The 17,300-nt window shown below is 40.3% G+C and overlaps 1 long non-coding RNA gene across 1 annotated transcript in view; it reads left to right on the forward strand.

Annotated features, from left to right (window-relative positions):
* The window catches only part of LOC126399102 (uncharacterized), a 422,917-nt gene that overhangs the window by 272,559 nt on the left and 133,058 nt on the right, over window positions 1-17,300 (forward strand). The window lies entirely within an intron of this gene.

Genomic DNA, 17,300 nt, shown 5'->3' on the forward strand with positions numbered 1-17,300 from the left:
ACATATTAAAAAGGGTGAAAACAACAGAATAAAAGAGATTCATGGATATTGAGTTTGGTACAGTAACTCATTGTTCAGTGTTCCGTTTTTCTCTTGGGGTCTTCCATGCTCTGACATATGATGCAGCTTCTATGGCTATGTCAGTTGTTTCCCTGTAAGTAAATGCTGCATTTTGTTTTGGTCTGCGAGTGTGTCACATGTATGTGACTGGGTTTTATTTTGATACAAAGCTTCTTCTGTCTTTACACAGGCTGCAGTGTAGCAGAAAGTGTTGTTACAGTTACCATCAGTCTGTTTTTCCTCTCTCTCTGAATTTCTCTGTGTTTCTGGTTCATTGTCTGTCTCACTTTGTTTCTGTTTGGCCTCGTTTCCTCCCTCTCTTCAGTGGGATGTTCACATAACACAACATACTATAACATTTCATATAATTCCCCTCCTCCCCTTGCTCCATCACTTTCCATCCTCCAGCTTGGCCCTTCCCTGCTTTAAATGCAGCCACTGGCAGATTGTTTTACTTCCATTTTTTGACCTTTAACCCTCTCCACTACATACACCTGACCTGACCCTAATTTCACAATTTTGCCCTCAAAGGGGTACGCCATGGATATTACACATCAATTCAATTTTCTGGCTATTGGTTATTACTCTTTTCCTCTTGTCCTCTGTGACCCTGGAGGAGTTCTGAGAAAATAACCCTGATGATGTAATGGTGGTTATTTTCCCTGATGATGTCAGGAATATTTTGGCTTGGGAACGTCTACATTACAAACACTGAGAACAGAGTTTGAAAGTTGTCTGCGTTTACCAGGCAGTGGGGGGTCAAGCAATAGTTGCTATTGAAATGCCCTTTGGGAAATAAATGATCCAGCTTATATAGTGTGTTTTCTTTTTTTTCTTTGTTTTCACATAGGGTAGTATGAGGTACTTATCCATAGTCTGTGTATTTCACACAACAGATGTCAGTCGGCATACCCCCCGTTTGAAGACATAGGCTAGAGTCCAATGCAGAAGCTAAGAAAGCTAGTGCTGTGGACAGGCTCAGCAGCAAAATGTTTTTAGCCACCAAAAAAAGTCCCACCAAAAATATGGGTGCTGTTGGAATACTGCTGTTTCAATTAGTTAGGTAGTTAGTTTGTGTTTTTGTGTGACTTTGGTCATTCCAAACTAACCCTTTTAAATGCCCAAGTCACACAATTAGACAAACTACCTGAGGCAGCGGCAGACCAGCAGCACCTGTGTTCAGCAATGTTAAATAATTGTTTTTCTCAATGGAGTCTGGCTTTGAAGAGAGTGATGTAACAGCTTAATTTTACCACTGGAACTCACTGTCTGATGTTAAAGTAAAGCAGTGAAAATATATAACAAAATGCATTTCAGGTTACTGAAATGCATTTTGTTGCTGACCCATTCACAGCAGTAGATTTCTTAGCTTCTTATGTGCTGATCCACATCTACTGGATGTAATTTTCCTATTTATGGATAAGTACCCATACAATTCTACTTTAAGAAATCCAGAAATGACGCATTACATGACCAGAATATATGCCTCACTGTTGCAGGAGGTTGTTTGCAAAGGACAACTATCATCAGATATGGAAAACATTTAGTAGCTCTAGTAAAATAGAGATGGAGAAAGAGTTTGAACTGCTGCAGGCAGTGGCAGATGCAAATGGATGACAAATAAATGAGGCTGATGCTGAGATCCCAGATGTTGTCAGGGATAGTCATCATAAGGTTTTCTTCCCAGGCATATTTTGTCCTGGTCAGTGACAGAAGGTTTATGTGCTGGATTAGATCATTGTACTTTCAGAATCTGTCCTTTAAGGTTTGACTCGGGCAGTAAACATTTCTCAAGGGGGCAGTTTGGTGGGAGGAGGGGAAATGTTGTACACTGCTTCACGGTGAAACTACAAGCCTGTAAATGAGAGAAATGGGAACTGCCCATTGGTTCGACAGCCCATTGGTTCGACATCCCATTGTTCCGACCATATTAAACTCATTGTTCCGAAGTCCGTTCCGAAATCATCATGATGCCCTGTGGTTAAGGTCTGGTTAGGTTTAGGCACAAAAACCACTTGGTTAGGGTCAGGAAAAGATCATGGTGTGGGTTAAAATGAAAAAGAAAGTGACAAACACATAAGCCGTGAGCCTGTTCCGCCTCAAGCCGGTCGCGGCGCACCATACGCCCGCCACGAGCCGTTCAGCACCGCGGACAGTCGGACTAATGGGATGTCGAACCAATGGGCTGTCGAACCAATGACATGGACCCAATGAAATCCAGGAATGTCAAAGTTTTAATTAAAGCATGGAAAAAGATGAATGAATTGTTTACGTAAATGTCCTAAACTATTCCCTTTCTGTGCCATAATTTGAATGCTGGGATTGATCAGGGCCAAAGTCAAAAAAGGGTTTGAAGTGATGGGAGCAAGACTGAGTGTTTGTTTAAAGCCCAAATGGTACCAGCATTGAAACCAGATTACAAGAGTGTTCTGAATCACAGGATTTCTGAGATAGTTGTTATCTTTTCACAGGTAAAAGGGAGCACATTAGGATATGGGTGAGGCAGGCAAACTTGAATTTATTTCCATGGTGGATCAGACAAGGCCAATACCTTCTAGGCTTCACTTCTCAATGACTTGTTCACTAGTAAGAATATGCACTTTCTTTTCATTACTGAAACATGGCAGCGGGATTTGGAATATTTTCATCTTAATGAACTCTGCCCTACGGACTGCAGTTAGTGGTGGTGGGCTTGCCATTGTGTTTAAGAACTGTTTTGGCTGCCGGCCTGTCAACACTGATGCTTTCCCCTCTTTCGAAATGCAGATGACTAAAATTGGGAACCTTAATCTGATCTACTGTATTTTAATTTATTGCCCTCCGGGCCCTCCTGGGCCCTTCCTGTCTGAGTTCACTGAGTTTTTATCTACCATTTTAAAGCTTGATAATGTATTAATCTTTGGTGATTTTAACCTGCACATTGATGATTCTTCCTCTCGCTGCTTCTGACTTCCTGGAGATTACAGAGTCTTTTAATTTCAAGCGGCATGTTTCTGGTCCAACACACTCTGCTGGTCACACCCTGGACTTGATTTTCTCCCATGGTCTTAACATTGATAATGTTTGCCTAGAAGACTTCCCCCTCAGTGGTCATAAGTGTGTCTTATTTGAGGTTTCTTTTGAATTGGACCTGCTACCTTCTAAGCAACTTTCTCACCGGTGCATCATCAATCAGAGCACAGTTGACAATTTTTCCTCCTTATACAGCCCTGATGTTCTATCTAATTGTGCTGATGCAAAGACCTATGTCAAGTTATTTAATGACCACTGTACTGCTATACTTGACATGGTGGCACCTTTCAAAACCAGTCGTGCTCCTTCTGCTAAGTCCACTCCTTGGATTGATGAGCAAATACGTAGCTTTAGATGTGAATGTAGGAAAACTGAGCAACGATGGAAAGCAACTCAACTTGAAATTCACCGGCTACATCTGAAAGAGCTTCTAAATAGTTTTAATAGAATGGTGAGAGATGCCAGGACTGCTTACTTTGCAAGAATTATTGCCTATAGCAAGGGTAATTCGGTCCTTTTCCATTGTGTCCCCTGCCCTGCCGCAAATACCTGTTTTCTCTGACACAGACGTCAATCATTTTGTTGAAGAAGTAAAAAATGTCAGAGCAAACATCTCCCCATCCTCCAGTCATTCTGTCGGTGGGAGCTTTAGACCTACCGTTTTGGACTCCTTCTCACCAATTACTCAAGATGATATTTCCAAATTAATACCCAGAATTAAGCCATCATCCACCCCCTTTGACATTGTACCTTCCCTCTTGTTTTTGAATGTTTTTAACACTATTGGCCCATCTATTGTGTCCTTGATTAACTTGTGTCTCTCCGGTTCTGTTCCTCGCCAATTCAAACATGCAGTGGTCCAGCCTTTACTTAAGAAGTCTAACCTGAACCCTTCCCTCTTCAAAAATTATAGGCCTATATCAAAGCTGCCTTTTCTAGCCAAAGTTCTTGAAAAAACTGTTGCTGAGCAGCTCACTGCTGTCTTAGATAATCATTTGTTGTATGACACCTATCTGTCTGGCTTTCACAAACTATACTACACAGAAACGGCTCTGGTTAAAGTCACTAATGACATTTTGATGGCTGCAGATAATGGAAATTGCACCTTGATGATTTTATTGGATCTTAGCTGTGCATTCGACACGATCTTAAGAAGACTGGCTCAGGTTTTCTGTGTCGGTGGGCCAGTTTATGTCTGACACTGTTCCTTTAACCTGTGATGTCCCGCAGGGTTCTGTCCTTGGGCCTATGCTGTTTGCCCTTTATATGTTTCCATTAGGTGAAATCATTTGCCAGTTTGAGGGCATTATCTATCACCTTTATGATGATGACATTCAGTTGTACTGTTCTTTTAAACCTGATGAGGTCCACAAATTGTCCATTTTGTTGGATTGTCTTGAACCCATTAAAATTTGGATGTCCGAAAATTTCCTTCAGCTTAACAACGGTAAAACAGAAGCCCTTATTTTGGCACCAGATGGACTGATACCAACTGTTAAGTCACATATCGGATCACTCAGTACTTGTGTTCAACCTAAACTCCGGAATTTAGGCGTTATTTTTGACCAAGCACTGTCTCTAGATCAGCACGTCAGCCAGTTATCATGATCATGCTTCTCTGAACTTAGGAAAATTGCCAAATTAAGATCATTGACCAAGGCAGAATTAGAAATGATAATTCATGCTTTCATCAGTTCCCGCTTAGACTTCTCTAACGCACTCTTCACTTGCATGAACGCATCATCCATTAACCGCCTCCAAACTATCCCAAATGCAGCTGCCCGCTTTCTCACCAAAACCAACCAAAGATCCCATATTACTCCAATTCTTTCCTCCTTACACTACAGCTTTTAGTTAACTTATTCTACATTACTATGTGTTTTTATGACACATTATTGTTTGTTATAACTGTCTGTGATCTATTTGTCTCTATGATGTGATTGTTTTGTTGCTTGCTTCAAGTATTTTATGTTTTTGTTTTAATATGTTTTTATATATTATTGTTTTGTAACTATCTGCTTGCCTTGTTCTTTACTTTTATTGGAAAGCACTTTGTGACTTGGTTGTCTGTGAAAGGTGCTCTACAAAAACTTTACTTACTTACTACTTCTCTAAATGTAGAAAGCCAGACAGACAACGTAATAATGTTCACCTACCAGTAATGGTGTAAAAAAATTCAGTAGCCAATTTAGGGCTTTATGTCTTACAAATCCATGCAGTTTTTCTGTTCCAGATAAATGTGGATATTATTTCAACCAGCTTTTTTGAAAGTGATTTGGATAGAAAGACAGGGATAATTCAGAAAAGTTACAGGAATCTGGGTAAAATCATCATTAGGGGTTCAATCCGGAGGGCTGAAACCCTATTGTTTTTGTCCTTTTTTATCATTATTATTATTTTTATGATTATTTAGAAATGTTTTCACAAATTTTCATGAGATGGTGCATTTTTGGAGACATGAAATTTTCACCAGTGATTGGCAGATGTGTGTAAATGGTGCTCAAGAAATATAATGCCAATTGGCCAAATGGGGGGCTATAATTAAGGTTGAAGAAATTTCGTTTTGAAAAGGGGACCCCCTCGCACTGTTTATCGTATTGACTTGAAATTCGACACACGTCTAGCTCAATGTGTTCTATGAAAGCCTCTAAAACCATTAAGGTCCACCTGACTAGATTTTCCACCATTTGGAGCTTTCTGAAAAACACATTTTAACATCTCTCTCTATGCTGTAGGTCCAATTTGTACCAATTTTTTTGTGGATCATCATCAGACAAAGCTTATCAAAAATTATTATAAGCTTTTTGATATCTATCTTTTTGATGATATTGACCAATGAACTTTAGAGGGGGCATGGCTCATCACATTAATGTGTTTTACACTTTAACCATTGAGCCAATCATCACAAAACTTGTAGGACATGTCCACATAAGTACCTGAATCCCACCCTGAAAGTTTCATTCAAATCGACAAATTTATCTCATAATCAGCTACAGAGATTTGTATGAAATTCAGTTTTCATCTTGTAGGGTGATGTCTCATTCAATGCACAAAATGTGGAAGTGATTGCTTATAGAGGGTGTTGCTTATTATAATAAATTTACATTTCAAGATATTTCACATTCCAAACGTCAATCACCAGTTTGTCCTACAGAACTGATATTTTTCAGCACAGCCACTGAATTTTGACAAAAGTTTGCCGCGCTGTAACCTGTAGTCAATTGAGAAGTTTGTCACTCCATATTTTTAAGAATATACAAAACTACTTAACATCTATATCTGCAAAAGTCTTCATTCAAATGCAACCAAAAGTGACATAGACATTCTTTGGATACTAGATACCACATGTTTCAAATGGTGTTCAGATCAGTTTAGCAGTAAACCCACAGTGATATACAATATCTTGTTTTTATTTGCAATATATAAATTTTAACCAAATGTCACCAAAATATTTGATAGCATACCCAAAAGTAGCAGATTGATGTGAGATGTTTTCAGAATTTTGTCACCAACACTTTAACTGTTGATATCTCATTGCATTTTGGAGATGTTGACCAATGAACTTCAGAGGGGGCGTAGCTCAGCATATAACTCCGCAACCTTTAGGCCAATCATCACAAAACTTGAAAGCAATGTCTTACAAGGTACCAGGAACATATCCTGAAAGTTTCAATTTAACTGACCACTAGGGGCCACAACATCATAAAAACAATGGGTGTGGGATAATACAAATTAGACTACAAATCAGAAATGGATTGTCCAATCATTACAAAACTTGCAGGGTATGTTAATTAAAAATGATGAACCATGTTGGTTAAATTATTTTGAAATTGGTTGATAGGGGTCGACATCTGTTCCAAAAGTGCAATGGTCTTTCACAAAATTTGGCCATAAATCAATGAGGGTTTGTTCAAACATCACCAAACTTGTGGACTTTTTTTAAACTAAGCCATGGAAGCATGTCCCCAAAATGTTTCTACAGTTGACCAATAGGAAGAGACAGTGTTTCCAAAGAAGAGTCTGGCCCGGTAGAGATTTGTAGGTAAAACAGTTTAACTTATTTAAAGCAACACAATGGAGTTTTTGAGCCCTCAAAATATATATCCAAGAATCTTGTGATGTTACATCAGCTCACAATACGTTGGATGACACCTCCATCATTGCTTGAGAGCGTCTGTTTCACTTGCACTGGCACTATGCAGTTTTGGGGTTCGGGTAGGAACCCGGACACAAAGAAAGACTACAAAATTTGGCTGCTTTACGGCATATCCCCCTCCTCGTCATAACCCCCTCCTCTCTTTAGAGTAGCGTAGCCGCACCGAGGTGAATGAAGTTAGACGTGGTTGTCATGGCTGAAGCGAAAAAGAAGATGAAGAAGGTGAAGGTGTTGTCCAAGGAGACAATGAAAAGAAAACAGGAGAGCGATAAAACAAGAGCTCGAACAAGGATTAATGAAATATAGCTTTCACATGCTGGTGAGAGCTGAAAAAGGAGGAGGGATGCCTGACCGATGGTGACCTGCCGCTGTTATTGCTGTTACCCTCTACTTAGGAGACTCACTGTCTACAGGTCGGCTGCCTCAGGTACATTTAAGATAGAGGCCTCTAGTTTCGCCGACCGGGCGAGGCGGAGGCGCTTCGCCAACTGGGTGTGGCCAAGCAGATTTTGCAAGTTTGGCACACCATGTGTGCTGGCGCAGCTACTCCTCTTTCCCACCTCCATCCCTCCTACCTGCGCAAGTCGGAAAGAGGGAGGAGAGAAGGTGTGGAATGGGTTTTACACACATCACACTAATCAAATGAGCCCCTCTTCTCGCCCTTAAATGCGCCGCGCGAAGGCGTAATAAGAGTTTACTCAATTCGCCATGGCAGAAGAGAGCAGCAGCGTCAGACGGCCAAACTTCTCCCAGGAGGAAACTGATGTTTTGGTCCGGGAGGTCCAAGCTCGCAGTGTCCGAATATACGGAACTGCGAGCAGACCTCCACGGGCTGATGATGCAAAGGTAGCCTGGGAGGAGGTCACCACAATTGTAAATCAATGTTGCGTTTCTCTCGTGCGCGCGCGCTCTCTCTTTCTCTCTCGCAGTCTCACTCTGTTTCTTTTCTTTTGACTTTTCTAAGATGACAGATGCTGAATATATACTCCCTATCTGATGCTGTGGCTGTTTGTGGTTGGCTGAGAGGGATGTGAACTCATTAGTTTGCAGCTGTGTTAATCAAATCAGGTTGGGTTTCCATTACGCGTGCCAAACGTTCAAATCAGGTTGGGTTTCCATTACGCGTGCCAAACGTTCCAAACAGTGCCAGTTCCCTTTGATCTGACATCAGATGTGACGGGACAGTCGATATAGAGATACATTTATGTGCTGATTGCAGATAGATGCATTGAATAGTGGTTTTTGTGGGTACTTTTTTGATTGTTAATGTGCCTGATATTCTGGAAACCTGCCTGTGAGGTTTTGGTGACGTGTGCGCACTGTCCGCCGGTCAGCCAAACTTCCACTACACCAGCTGCGCTCCGCCTGCGCTGACAGTAGACCTGGTTTCAGCTGGCGAGCTTTTAGCGCACCTTCGGCGAAGCCTTTTGGCACGAAGCTGTCACTGCGCCAAGCTGGATCTGTCGACACCTCCCCCTGCTGCGCCGCCACACCCATCTCAGTGCACCTCGGTCTGCCAAACTACCAAACTGAGCGCACCCTGCGCCGCGCCGGGAAACTAGAGCCCAAAGTGTAGACTACATACAGACAGCTTTCATTTTAATTTGTCTTTAATAGTTTGCTGTTAACACCCCAAACGCGATGTGCTTGTGTCGACTGCGATCATCAAGAGCAGAGAGCAGAGCAGATTGAAATATGGATTTCTACATGCTGATCATGCATGCGCATGCTGTGAGGAGGAGGTCAGCCCTGACACGCAGAAAGCAACTCATTTCTGAGTTTCAAAAATGAATAAATAAATAACTACATATAAAGCAACTGGCCTAATCATGTACAAAATGCTATAAGGCTACTTTACCTGTGCTGAAGACATGATTTTGGTCGCATTACACGACCAGGTTCAGGAAGTTCACCGGTATCGTTGGCCTGTCAACAAATGCACGTGCAGAAAAAAATTTTGCGACAGTTGTAACAGATGATACCGTTTTCGTCTGTAGGGGGACCTCATGAGGTAAAAAGCGCAATCCTCCATTGTGTTGCTTTAATTTTATGTTTTTTTGGTTGGCAGCCATAGCTGCCAGTCATTTGACTGTTTTTTTACGGATTTATTTATTTTTTTATTTTTTTGTCTTGGCAAGACAAAAAAAAACAACAAAACCGCCAATCATCTGTGCATCCAGTAACCACCAAGCATGGGTGTTCTTTGTGACCCCTCACCCCTGTCTGAAAATGTGACACCTGTCCATGCCAGTGGGTGTGTGTGCATGCCGCAGCACTTTCATGCCTTTAAAGCCTGCATGCCCCAAGGTCAAAATGGCCCACTACAGCCCCTGATAAGAACCTCTCCACAAGACATACCATCAGACCAAATTTTAGCAATTGTTATGTGACATTATTATCATATCTACTTTGTCGAGTGTTTAGTGGCTCTACTACAGGTTGTGCTAACATTAAACTAAGGTCATAAGGTAGCAAGGGTATTGTCAAGAATGGAAAACTTTGTTTTGTTTAAAAGTTTGGGAAATAGCTTATTTACTTTCTTATGTTGCCTCTTGCCTGTTGGCTAACATTAGCATATAGACTGGTAACTGCACAACTTTTTTTTGTCTTGTTTTTTTGCTTTAGAGATGACTGTCAATCAAATTTGATCAAACCACACCTACACAGTCCTGAAGAGGTTTTTAAGTATTAAAGGGATAGTTTGGGGTTTTTTTTTGTTTTTTTTAAAAATGTATTTGTATGAGGTAGTTATCCATAGTCAGTGTATTACCTGCAGTAAATGGCGGTCGGCACACAGTTTGGAGAAGCAGACAGGAATACTGCCATGGAAGCTAAGCAATGTACTGCTGTTGATGGGAGTAGCAGCAACACGTATTTTAGCCACCTAAAAAGGGTTGTGCCTACAAAAAAATCAGTTTTTCGTGTACACTATATTGAGAGTATCTGCACTGTTTTATCTTTCCACCAGGCAGTCTGTTTTGATAGGAAAGCTGTTAATGGCTTCAGCTCCCTATCCATGCTCTCTTCCAACCACCAGACTCCTTTGACAAAAACAGTAATTTTACATTACTCAAGGGAACTGCTGATCTACCGCTGTCCATAGACTGTTAAAACAATGGACATACAGTGTTTCCCCTAGAAAATTTTTCAGGCCCAGTGGTAAGCTCCAGTTGGCGCAAATGAGTGGTAAATGGTATCTAAAGGTTTAAGCGCAGAGGCGGGAACATGAGTGTAAATAAGATCGCCATAATCTAAAACAGCTTCAACTATTCTTTTCCTGCATTACATGGGAAAATTTGATTTAAGTCTGTAGGAAACCAATTTTCTGTCCAAGTTTTTGGCAAGATTGTCGATATGGAAACGAAATGAAAACTTATCATCGATCCAAATACCAAGATATTTGTAGACAGAAACTCTTTCAATATAAGAGCCATGTATAGTGGAGATATGAAGATTATGGCATGTATTACTAGCTTTGGAGAACAGCAACCATTTGTTTTTTTCTGCATGCAGTACAAGCTTAAGTTCAATAAATGCTGCCTGAAGGGCGCTGAATGAAGCTTGTAGGTTTTTTATAGCTAATTCAGGGGAGTTTGCGATGCAGTATAAAATTCTATCATCTGCGTACAAATGGGCACTACAGTTTGATAAAAAATGAAAATACATTGTTAACATAAATTGTGAAAAGGACAGTGCCCAAAATTGAACCCTGGGGCACGCCTTTAGTAATACTCAAGGGATCTGATTGTATAGGGCCAAGTAAAACTGACTGCTGCCAATCTGATAGATAGTTTTTAAACCAGGTGCAAGCCATGGAGCCCAATTTAAAATTTCAAGGAGCAATGTGTGATCTACTGTGTCGAAAGCTTTAGAGAGGTCAACGAACATGGCGGCACAATGATTTTTCTTATCTAGGGCATTTACAATATTGCTCACAACTAAGGTGGTAGCAGTGAGAGTACTGTGCTGTGGCCTAAAACCAGACTGATAGGAATTTAAAATCGAATTAGTAGATAGGAATTTCTTAAGCTGAAGGTTTATTGAGGACTCCAGCAGTTTGGCCAGGCAGGATAATTTGGAAATGGGTCTAAAATTATTTGGATCACAAGTGTCACCGCCCTTATGAAGGGGGACTACAGTAGCTACTTTCCAAATACTGGGAATGACACATGATGAAATGGAGAAATTTGAATATATGGGTTATGTGAATAGCGATCATATCAGCAGAAAGGCGGAGAAAGTTCAGTGTGTTTCCATTAATATACAAACGTTTACAACGTAACCCGCTCTGCTTTTGCATCCTAAGGCTGCCTGAAAGCAGAAGGGATTAGGAGCTGGCCTCCAATTTGATTTTTTCCATGTCCTGATGATTGGCACATCTGAGTGATGTTAGTATATGTTGGATATGTTTCCATTCACATCCTGTATAACTGCAGAGCAATACCGGCACACAGTCCCGTCCTTATTCATAACTCTCTCTCCAGTGCTGCTGTACCTGACTAGCACACTGGGAACCAGCAGGTGGGTCTTCCAGCAGCGGTGTATTAATTTGCACTCATCATAGTGACTGACTCACACGGCTTTCCATTTGTTATGCTAACCCCAATATTTTTTTTATTGTGTTTCATATCATAGGCCCACAAATATTTATCTATATCTCATAATTATCAGACTTTGATTCTCTGCTTGACCCTCCCTGTGTCTGAGGCTATTCATTTATTTAAAAAGGTCAAGGCCATTTAATTGTTCTATATCATCACACTATTATTAATATAAGCAGGGGATTTTAATATTAAGTGGTAACCACTGTATGTGAATGCATGAATGGGTCAGACCTGTGCAGCACTGGAAGGTAACTAGTAATATGTAAGAAATGACATTTTGAGTGTAACTTGCCCAATACTGGCCAGAAGTGATCAAATTTGGGAAGGAGGGTGGAGCTGTGGAGGAGCATGGGATGGATCACTCAAAGTGACTCGCCCTTAATTATGTGTAACTTAATTAAAAAATTCACCCTTTGTAACATTGTCATGAATGTTGAAACCACCAAAAGCATTCTTGTACCAGGCTGTGAACATGTTTATTTCTACTTTAGAGTTGGACATTTTAACATGTCTATGGGGATTGACCAACTCTTTGAGACAGCCTCAAGTGGCCATTAGAGAAATTGCAGTTTTTGGTACTTCTGTGTTGACTTCATTTTTCATTCATTCATTTCATTTTTATTCGTTCATTTAATTTTGAGGTTGCCGCTTGCTGCTCCCTCAATCTGTTAATTTGTGTCATATTGTGACTTTGGTGAATCCGAACTAACCTTTAAATGTCAAAGTCATACAGTAACACAAAAAACATAAGTGACTGAGGCAACAATATACCAGCAGCTCCTCTGTGTTCTGCAATGTTAAATCTCAGTTTTTGCAAAAAGGAAAAAATGTACCGCACACCAAGTCTCAGCTCCCATTGAAGGCTTTTTCATTTGCGCTGTGACGTTTCGAGCACAAGGCTCTTTCTCAAACTGCTGTTACATCTCAGTTTTTTTCACTGGAGTCTGGCTTTGAAGAGAACAATATGACGCCTTCAGTTCCCTGCTGGAAAATATTCTAAATATAGCATACACTACATGAAATGATATTGTTTTGCAGCCCCCATGTACAGCAGTACATGGCTTATCTTCTGTGTCACTGCTCCTCTGTTTCTCCAAACTGGGGGTGTGCTGACCACTATCTACTGTAGGTAATACACTAACTATAGATAAGTACCTCATACAACCCCACCCCACTCAATAAATCTTAAGGGTGTTTATCCTGATAGACTGTTGCTTCTCATGAATACTAAATGTCATACAGAAATAGGTAAGACTTTATATCAAGTTTTCAGGGGCTTTAAGCCTTGTGTAAAACCAGCCTGTTCTATTTACAAACTCGTTAAATACCACCACTCAAGGATTTCAGTATCTGACATTGATGCAAAAAGTCATCTTTCATGACGGTGTGAATGTGAAACACCACTGGACAGTGTCAGTTTGACACACCGCTGTCAACAACGTAATATTAAGAGCTAGAAAGTCAGGACAGGAGGGAGTGGAGGTGGATGGGTCCAACAAACCCTGGACTTTCACCCAGGAGCCCCATGTTCACTTCCTATGTGAATGTTAAGCCAAACCATGATGTTGTTTAACCAATGTTTTAAGTTTATTTTGAAAAAGACTGTATGCATCTAACAAGCATTTTGAAAAGACACATTGCATGTAACAATCCTAAATTTACCTGGACAATCAATGGCAGACGCAGGAGGATACCCAGCGTGTCATATTTAGACATGAAAGGGCACAGACAAAACAGTGATATTTGACGAGTTGGGATGAAGACGCGTTGGTTAAACTTGTAGATTGTTTGAAAAAATGGCCTCATGTTTATTGGCTGGATCCTCTACATTCAGAGAATATGGAGCAAAGGCACATGCACAGATACACCCCACTCTGTACATCCAGAACCATTTAAAGGAGACCTTTAATGCTTTTTGGGGGTTTCCCCTCTTCTTTAGTGTGTTATATAGCATTATCTGCCTCTATAAGGTCTGCTAAGTTAAAAAAAAAAAGAAAAGAAAGGAGGCTAAAGGGAGTTCTGTCTCCCAACAGCTCATGACACGATAATCTGTGAACAGTGGAGTGGCCGCGGTGGAAACAAAGTGAAGATAACTAAAAAATTACTGTTAGTGCAATTAAACCTTAGTGAGTAATAAGCCCATAATTTATCAGTACATGTGTTCAGTGAGCATGAACATGTAAACATGTAGACAGCGATATTCAATATGCTCCGTCCAGTCTTTCATCCACTGACACTAACGTTATGTCTTACACGCTGATTTAGACAGCACCCTAGTTCGGCTGATAGCGAACTGTTACTAATAAGCTCAAATGACAGCTGTCTGTATGTAGACTAACTTAGTTTGACATTTATCGGACAGTTGGGCAGATACTTTTAAACTTAGCTGCTGGCTGAGACAAAGAGCCCCTCCTCTCTCTACCAGCACTAATGTTACCTGTACACAGTGAATCACATCAGCAGAGAGGGAGCAGGACAGAGGACAGGAGGACAGAGGGCAGGAGGACAGGAGGACAGGTGGATTGAGCTACAGTGACTGATAAAAACTAAACTTCACTCAGTATTGTGATGTCAGGAATATTATTAGGCGCTGGGCAGCCTAAGCTGCCAGGACCCTATTGTTATCCTGCATGTTCTTCTTCTTCTTCTTCTTTCTTCTTCTTCTTCCGAGGAAATCCTACTTCCCATGCGCGAAAAATCACCAAACTTTGCACAAAGGTCCAGTCCCATGCCAGATTGCCTCAGCTGCAAAAACAGGCCAATAGTCCTGATGGTGGCGCTACAGCAAGTTCAAAATTTTGAAAATTCACAACAAATCAACTATATGTGCTACAGATTTGCAACTTTCACCAAAATGTAGCCCCAATACGGAAGAAACTTTTGTACATTTAAACTTATTGCAAATTTTGAAGTCCGTCACTCTGGTTTTTTTTTTTCAAAAACTGTAAAACTTATTAAACTTATCTCCTCCCACAATTTTTGCTCAATTGACACCAAACTTGCTACAAAGCATCTTCAGACTGTCCTACACAAACGATCCACACAGATTTTTGATTTATCGAAAATTGAGCCTACAGTGCATCAAAATGTTTGACTGTAAACGGTATTGTAAACATATACTTGCAAATTCTTGCTAAATACATTTTCAATGTTCATTAAAAAAAATGACAAAATTTTGGAGTCATGGTAGATGATGTTTGGAAAATATCAGAATTTTATCTCAAAAACTGAATTTTTTACAGCATTTTGAATTTCGCTCTCATGCGAACAATTGGAGTCAATGCAAAAATGGCATTTTTAAACATCAGTTTTTCACTTATGGAGCCAATAAATCATTGTTAAAAACAAATTACCAACATCTCCATGCTGTCTAGATGCAATTTGTGTATTTTCGGATTTTTGTCTTAATAACTGAATTTTTGACAGCCGTTTGAAATCTGCCTTTACACACTAACAGCTGCTGTCTTGCACACAGGTGACTGGCTTAGTCAATTTGTGAAGCTACATGTGACTTTTCTGTTTGCCAATTAGCTCAGTGAGATAGAGGATGGTTCTTGGTGTTGAAGATTGTGAGTTCAAGCGTCAGCTCGTACAACATTTCCATATGATCTACCCAAACTTTTCATAAAGTCCAGTCCCATGCCAGATGTCCTCAACTGGAAACTAAAGACAATAGTCCTGATGGTGGCGCTACAGCAAGCCTCTAAATTTCAAAACTTTGAAAATTCATAACAAATCAACCATATGTGCTACAGCTTTGGAACTTTCACTTTGAAATTTGCTTTTCCATGGCATGGATGGCTACTGTCTGGCACCCTGATGCTTGGCTTAGTCAATTTGTGAAGCTCTCACTTGCCAATTAGCTCAGTGAGATAGAAGATGGACCTCAACCTCAGAAGTTGTGAGTTCAAGCCTCAGCTTGTACAACATTTCCATATGATCTACCCAAACTTTTCATAAAGTCCAGTCCCATGCCAGATGTCCTCAACTGGAAACTCAAGACAATAGTTCTGATGGTGGCGCTACAGCAAGCCTCTAAATTTCAAAACTTTGAAAATTCATAACAAATCAACCATATGTGCTACAGCTTTGGAACTTTCACTTTGAAATTTGCTTTTCCATGGCATGGATGGCTTCTGTCTGGCACCCTGATGCTTGGCTTAGTCAATTTGTAAAGCCACACATGAACTGTCACTTGCCAATTAGCTCAGTGAGATAGAAGATGGACCTCAATCTTAGAAGTTGTGAGTTCAAGCCTCAGCTAAGGCAGAACAGACATTCTAATGTGAAAGTTCTAGGTTCAAGCATCATGTTATGTGGATTAGAGACTACTAAGATTAAAATAATTATGATCCTTTGATCTCTTTATCAACACTTTTCCCTGTTATCCCTTGTCTCTTTTCCCTGTTTATTTGGCTTAGCTATCAGTCAATATGCAGAGTCTATCCAATAGCTACTTTTACATTTTAAAAAATGTTTTCATCTTTGTCACCATGGATAATGTTTAGCTTTAAGCTAGATCAGGCCAGTTTGTTCATACAGTAATTGCTAGCAGTTAATGTTCTTACTTTCTTGTTCTTGATTTTTTTCTTTCATTTGTATACTATGAGTCTGATCACTTCAGCCACTCATCCACAATTTGAAGGGCATGCCATAATTATATGATGTAACTTCTATGTTGTGATATGCTTTGTTTTAGTGTGTATGTATTACATTTTTCACATGGGCTTTTACATATACCACACATTCAGTGTTTTTTGACGAAATATATTATGACTTCTTATCAGTATAATGAGCTAGAAGAAGTTTTAAACATATATACCGCAGAGTCGTCTCTTGCTAATTAGCTCAGTGAGATAGAGCATAGTCTCTTATGCTTAGAATGCCACCTTTTTTTGTGTGCTTGTTTTTTTGTTAGGTTGTTTAAATGCCACTGTAACTCGTATGATTAATGAAGGCTAAATTGTAATTGTGTTAGCTTTACAATGAGGCCAAACGCCATCTTTTTGCTGCTGATCCTGATCACTTTTTTGGCCTTTTCTGCCCGACATGCCGCCAGCCTCGATCCTAAGGTACACTCCGGCCATGCGGACCGGATTACCTGTACCTGAGACTTTCTGCTAAGTATAGGACTCCCCTCAACGCGTCCCTGCTTCTATGACACATCAGTATTGCCCCCCTAGTGTGTAAGAAGCAATAGCACCAAAACAAGGAAACGCGGAAGGAAAGGGGGAATCCAGGAGCGGATTAATCAATCAATCAATCAATCAATCAATCAATTTTATTTATAAAACCCAATATCATAAATCACAATTTGCCTCACAGGGCTTTACAGCATACGACATCCCTCTGTCCTTATGACCCTCGCAGCGGATAAGGAAAAACTCCCCAAAAAAAACCCTCTAACGGGGAAAAAAAACAGTAGAAACCTCAGGAAGAGCAACTGAGGAGGGATCCCTCTTCCAGGA

This window comes from Epinephelus moara, chromosome 12 (genome assembly GCF_006386435.1).
Source record: "Epinephelus moara isolate mb chromosome 12, YSFRI_EMoa_1.0, whole genome shotgun sequence".
In the NCBI taxonomy this organism is placed as follows: domain Eukaryota; kingdom Metazoa; phylum Chordata; class Actinopteri; order Perciformes; family Serranidae; genus Epinephelus; species Epinephelus moara.